Source organism: Gorilla gorilla, chromosome 6, assembly GCF_029281585.2.
Source record: "Gorilla gorilla gorilla isolate KB3781 chromosome 6, NHGRI_mGorGor1-v2.1_pri, whole genome shotgun sequence".
Classification (NCBI taxonomy): domain Eukaryota; kingdom Metazoa; phylum Chordata; class Mammalia; order Primates; family Hominidae; genus Gorilla; species Gorilla gorilla.
In genome coordinates, this window is record NC_073230.2 from 59,879,271 (window position 1) to 59,885,270 (window position 6,000).

General features: G+C 34.6%; 1 long non-coding RNA gene across 1 annotated transcript in view; it reads right to left on the reverse strand.

The window, feature by feature from the left end:
* The window catches only part of LOC129534681 (uncharacterized), a 28,810-nt gene extending 23,277 nt beyond the window's left edge, over positions 1-5,533 (reverse strand). The window contains exon 1 of the long non-coding RNA XR_008681356.1: positions 5,480-5,533. This is a non-coding gene — a long non-coding RNA (uncharacterized lncRNA). The remainder of the gene's footprint in view (positions 1-5,479) is intronic.
* Positions 5,534-6,000: the final 467 nt, after the last annotated feature.

The following is a 6,000-nucleotide window of genomic DNA, read 5'->3' on the forward strand; positions in this document are numbered from 1 at the left end:
AGCCTCAAGAAGCTACATAACTATAAAACATATTTAACATTTGTTGTATTCTAGTGAAGAAAGGAGAAGAGAAAGAGTGTGGAGCTGAAAAAGTACTTAGAAAAGTAGTGGCTGAAATTTTTCAAAATTTGGTAAAAGACATAATTCAAGAAGCAAGGAAAACTACAAAATGATATTTAAACTTCTGGGAACTAAAGACAAAAAAATTTTTTTTGAGAGCAGTGAGAGAGAGAAAAAAAAACACCATACCTGTGAATAACAAATAATTAGAATGACAGCAGAGTTCCCATTAGAAACCACAGAAGCCAGAAGGAAGTTGCACAACATTTTTCAAGTGTTGAGAGAAAAGCATGGTCAACTCAGTATCCTATATCCACTGAAAATAGCCTTCAGAAATGAAGGGAAAAACCAAGACATACTCAGGTAAAAAGTGGATAAAAGAATTTGTCACCAGCAGACTTACTCTACGAGAATGGCTAGGGGAAGTTCTCTAAACAGAAAGAAAATGATAAAACAAGTAACCCTAGAACATCTGGACAAAGAAAGAATGTGGTTGGATAAACTAATCTAATAGACTCTGCTTTTCCTCTTGAATTTTCTAAATAATGTGTGATATTGCAGCAAAAGTCATACCTCTGATATATGAAATATACCAGATAATATATGTGTAAAAATATGAGACAATTCCATTGTAAACTGGGGAAGCTAAGGTGGCACAAAAGGAGGGATGATTTCTGTATTCACTCAAATTTATAAAGTATCCTTTGGGAGGTTGAGGTAGGAGGATCACTTGAGGCCAGGGGTTTGAGACCAGCCTGGGCAACATAATGAGATCCTTACCTCTATAAAAAATTATTTTAAAAAAAATTTAAAGTTTTAACACATGTAGACTGCGGTAAGTTATGTGTATATAATGAAATACATAGAGTCATCACTAAAAAACCTGCATAAAAAGGTACACTGAGAAACACTATTGATAAATCAAAATTAAATTCTAAAAAAGGTTTCAAGCAACTAAGGAGCATAAAAGCCGAAAAAAAATAAAAAGCAGATAGGAAAAACAGAAAACAAAGAAGTAAACGGCAGACATAAGCCCTTATCTATCAGTGATTACTGATATTATGATAACACAGATTATAAAATATAAATGGCCTAAATGTACCAACTGAAAGACATTAATTGCACTGGATTATAAATCATGACCTAACTATGTGCTATCTATAAGAAATTCATCTCAAATACAATGCTATATGCAGACTGAAAGTAAAATGATGGAAAGGTGTATTATGCAAACATTAACCAAAATAGAGCAAGGGTAACATAATATCAAGTACAGCAGATATATCCAAAACAAATAAAATTACCATAAGCAGAGAGAGATATTATATATACAAAAATATATAAACAGTGATCAAATTATATAAATATTCAATTCATCTAGAAGTCTTAGTAATCCTAAATGTACATGTGACTAAGAACAGGGCTTAAAAACACACAAAGCAAAACCTGATAAAACTGCAAGGAGAAACAACAAATCCACAATTATTTTTGAAAACTTTGACAACTTTCCCCCAATCGTTGATAAAACAACTGGAAAGAAATTAACAAGTATGCATAAGAACTCAATGACATTATCTCAACAAGCGTATCTAATTGACACTTATAAAACACTCCACCCAATAACAGTAAAATACATTCAAGAGTTCACAAAACATAAGCCAAGTTACAGTATATTGTGAACCATAAAACAAACTTCAACAAATTTAAAATAACTGAGATCATACAGATTGTTTTCTAATCACAATAGAACTGAATTAGACATCAATTATTTTGAGGTTAGGAAAATTTCCAAACACTCGGAAACTCAGGAACAAACAAATAACCCAGGGGTTAAAAAGGAAATCTGGAAGCAAGTGTCAAAAACTGTGAAGAGTTTGAGATACTACCCTAATTAAAAAGCTCATGGAAGTGTTTTGCTCTTTCATGTATACTAACAGAAAAGGAACAAACAAGAGTGTCAGACAAGGACAGATTCTCTCAGCATGGCAAGCACTGTGAGCATCTAGGATGTATTCATTCCCTTTGTCTTCTAAGTCCCATAGGATGACGCAGCAGCCCAGGTTGATGCTGTGCACGATGCGGGTGTAGATCAGAGCTGAGCAGCCCTAAGGTTAGGGAACTTGAATATTTTGCAGGGGTTGAAAGCAAACCTACCCCTTGCCTTGGAGAGAGGCATTATCTTTATTAGACTAGAGAGCAAACGCACCTCTGGAGCAATAGGATCTCTAGATTTTATGGCTGTTCGCTATTTAAATATACGTGAATACCTAGTCTAAAACAAAAGGGCTTACTTACAAGATGTATAGGAATATAAGAGATCCGAGGCAAATTTTACCTAACAGAGGAACCATCACCACTTACATAAAACATTGCACTAGATGTTTTAGTGACCACAAAGGGTTAAAGTAAACAAATGGCAATCTTTGCATAGGAAAGCAAAATTATTAGTGTATGACATGATTGTGAACATATAGAAGCTGATGAATATGTATACATATTAGATTTGAGTAAATTTAGCAAGATGGCTGGATTTAAAGTCGATGTGCCAAAATCAATTTTATTTTTATATTCTCATTACCATTAAATAGAAATGAAGCTGAAAATATAACACCATTTAAAATAGCATTGAAAAGATCAAATATCTAAGGACAAATCTGATAAAATATGTGAAAGTCCTCTGTAATAAAAATGACAAATAAAAACAACACACAACACAATAGTGGGGAATATAAAAAGAACAAAATATACCATGATTATAGTTTGGAAAACTTAGTATTGCAAAAATGTCAATTTTACCCAGATGGATTTAAAGATTCAACACAGTTCCAAAAAAAATCCGTGTGTGTGTGTGTGTGTGTGTGTGTGAGAACTGTAAAATGTACATGGAGTTTCTAATTCTCAAGATAGCCAAGGAAACTTAGAAAAAAAAGAAACAGAGACAGAGAGTTTACACTAGCAGATATCAGGACTTGTTACTAGACTACAGTAATTAGGATAATTTAGCTTTGTTGTAAACATAAACCCACAGCAGTAAAAAAGAAAAGAACATTCATATACTGTAATTATGACAAAGGCATCCCTGAAGTTACAGTAAGTGGGGAAAGAAGATATTTTCATTGAAAGTTGAGTTTATTGAATATGAAAAAATGAACCTTAACCCTTAGCTCACAATATAAACAAAAACCAATTTTAGGTGTATTGTGCCTTGTAAAATAATATGACTATAATAAGAAAACATAGAAGAACATTTTCCTGAACTTGTGATAGCAAAATATTTCTGAAACAAGAACACAAATACGTTGATCGAAAGAAAATAATACAGTTGGATTGCCTTAAAATTAAGAACTTCTGTTCAGCAAAAGACACCTGGAGGGATGAAAAAGGTAAGGGCAGACCCCTTACGCCCTTACTATCCCCATGAGGATACCTGAGGCAGTGTTGACTTCCCTCAGATCTCTTTATAAACAAGACAACGGTTATTTGTTAGCAGCAGGATAACCAGTGGGACTCTTAACCCAAAATATTTTAGCAAGATATACTTCTCGGTCTAGAGTGTTGTAAATAAACCTGAATTTGTGGATCTAAGAATTACATGTGGGTGGATGTACTCATCTCAACTCTCCTGTCTCTTTCCTCCTCTGAGCTAGTGTGCACCACACATATTGTTAGTCTTTTGTTAGAATAACCAGAACTAGTTCATTGGTTCTATAAAAATGCACAATAAAATGTGCCTTTAAAAATAAAAGGGGCGGTTAGGAAAAGGCGGTGAGCCTCTGTTAGAGAGGGTTGCTACAGCTGCATGTGCTTTTTACTTGAATCCAGGAAAACATTAAGCAATTTTTGTTAGGTGAGATGTCTGATCTGTATGAATCTTTTTTGACAGTTCAACCCTTTGGATAATACACACCACTAAAAGAGTATGAAACAGAGCAAGATAAGATATTTGTAATACATATACCTGAAATGTACTAGTATCCAAAATATATGAGGTATAGAAAGTATGGCTACAAATCAATAAAAAAGAAAAAGTCCATTAGCCCAATTTAAAAAGTGGGAAAATGGTATTTCTAGTTCTAGATCCTTGAGGAATCACCACACTGTCTTCTACAATGGTTAAACTAATTTACACTCCTACCAACAGTATAAAAGCGTTCCTATTTCTCTACATTCTTGCCTGCATCTGCTGTTTCCTGACTTTTTAATGATCACCATTCTAACTGGAGTGAGATGGTATCTCATTGTGGTTTTGATTTGCATTTCTCTAATGACCAGTGATGATGAGCTTTTTTTTCATATGTTTGTTGGCCGCGTAAATGACTTCTTTTGAAAAGTGTCTGTTCATATCCTTCGCCCCCTTTTGATGGGGTTGCAAAGAATTATAAATCATTCTACTATAAAGACAAATGCACAAGACTTGGAACCAACCCAAATGTCCACCAATGATAGACTGGATAAACAAAATGTGGCACACATACACCATGGAATACTATGCAGCCAAAAAAAGAATGAGTTCAGGCCCTTTGCAGGGACATGGATGAAACTGGAAACCGTCATCCTCAGCAAACTAACGCAGGAATAGAAAACCAAATATCACATGTTCTCATTCATAAGTGGGAGTTGAACAATGAGACTATATGGACACAGGGAAGGAACATCACATAATGGGGCGTGTCTGAGGGTCGGGGAAAAGGAGAGGGAGAGCATTAGGACAAATACCTAATGCATGCGGGGCTTAAAACGTAGATGACGGATTGATAGGTGCAGCAAACCACCATGGCACATGTATAAACCTGCACATTCTGCACATGTATCCCACAATGTAAAGTACAAAAAAAAAATAATAATAACAAAACAAGGAAAAAAAAAAGTGGAAAAAGAGACCAAAAAAGTTATTTCATAGAGGAGGGTATCCCAGTCACCAATATGTGCATGTGATTGTGCTCAACTTCACGAGTTAGCTAGAAAGTATGTATTGAAATCATAACGCAATAGTCCTAAAACACACCAACATGCAAATGAAACAGACAAAGGAAAAAGCAAGCACTTACCAGAAAAGATGTGGAACAACTGGGGTGCTCGTATGTTGCTGGAGGGGTTATAATTTGATACATCCACTTTGATAAATTGTCCAATATTATCTAGTAAAGCTAAACATAAGCCTGCTCTATGTGACAGAAATTCAATCCGTAGTTATATATCCCACAGAATTCCAGCTTGTGTTCATCCAAAGACATACTAGGATGTTCCTGCAAAACTGTTTTTTATTGCCCAAAATTGCAAACAACCCTGAGTATTTGTGTCAACATGGTTGAAAAGGATTATCACAAATATGATATTGAGCAAAAGAATCCAGAGAATTCTGGCCGGAAACATACTGTATGACGCCATTATCACGAATTTTAAAAAGAAGCAAACTTACCTTATGATGGTAAGCCACCACATGAGGATGGTGGCTGCCATTTTGGGAGGGGTGAGAAATCATTGGAGAGAGACACGTGGGGCTTCCAGTGTTTGATCACAATTCCTTTCTTGATGTCAATGCTGGCTGCTCAGGTGTTAAATATGTGACAGCTCATCATGCTATCTGCTTATGGTTGACACAATTATGTACACATGCTCTCTATAAATTAAATTTCTATTAAGCTTTTAAACAACAGAAAATCCTCAATTAAAATCTTAAATATTGTTGTGAAATAATAGAGTAAATTTACAGCACGAATAAAGTAAAATAAAGTGTAAGTCATTGTTAGAACTTAATCTCAGGAAATACCTTTTAAAACCTTCAACTACAGAAAAAAATTAACTAATTTGATATATAAAAATACAAAATTACCAAAAGAAGTCAAATCATGGGAAAATTATATTTTATAAAGCAGGGAAAGAGTTGATCCCCTTATAATATTAAGAAGTATTTGATGGCCTTGTGCATTGGCTCACGCC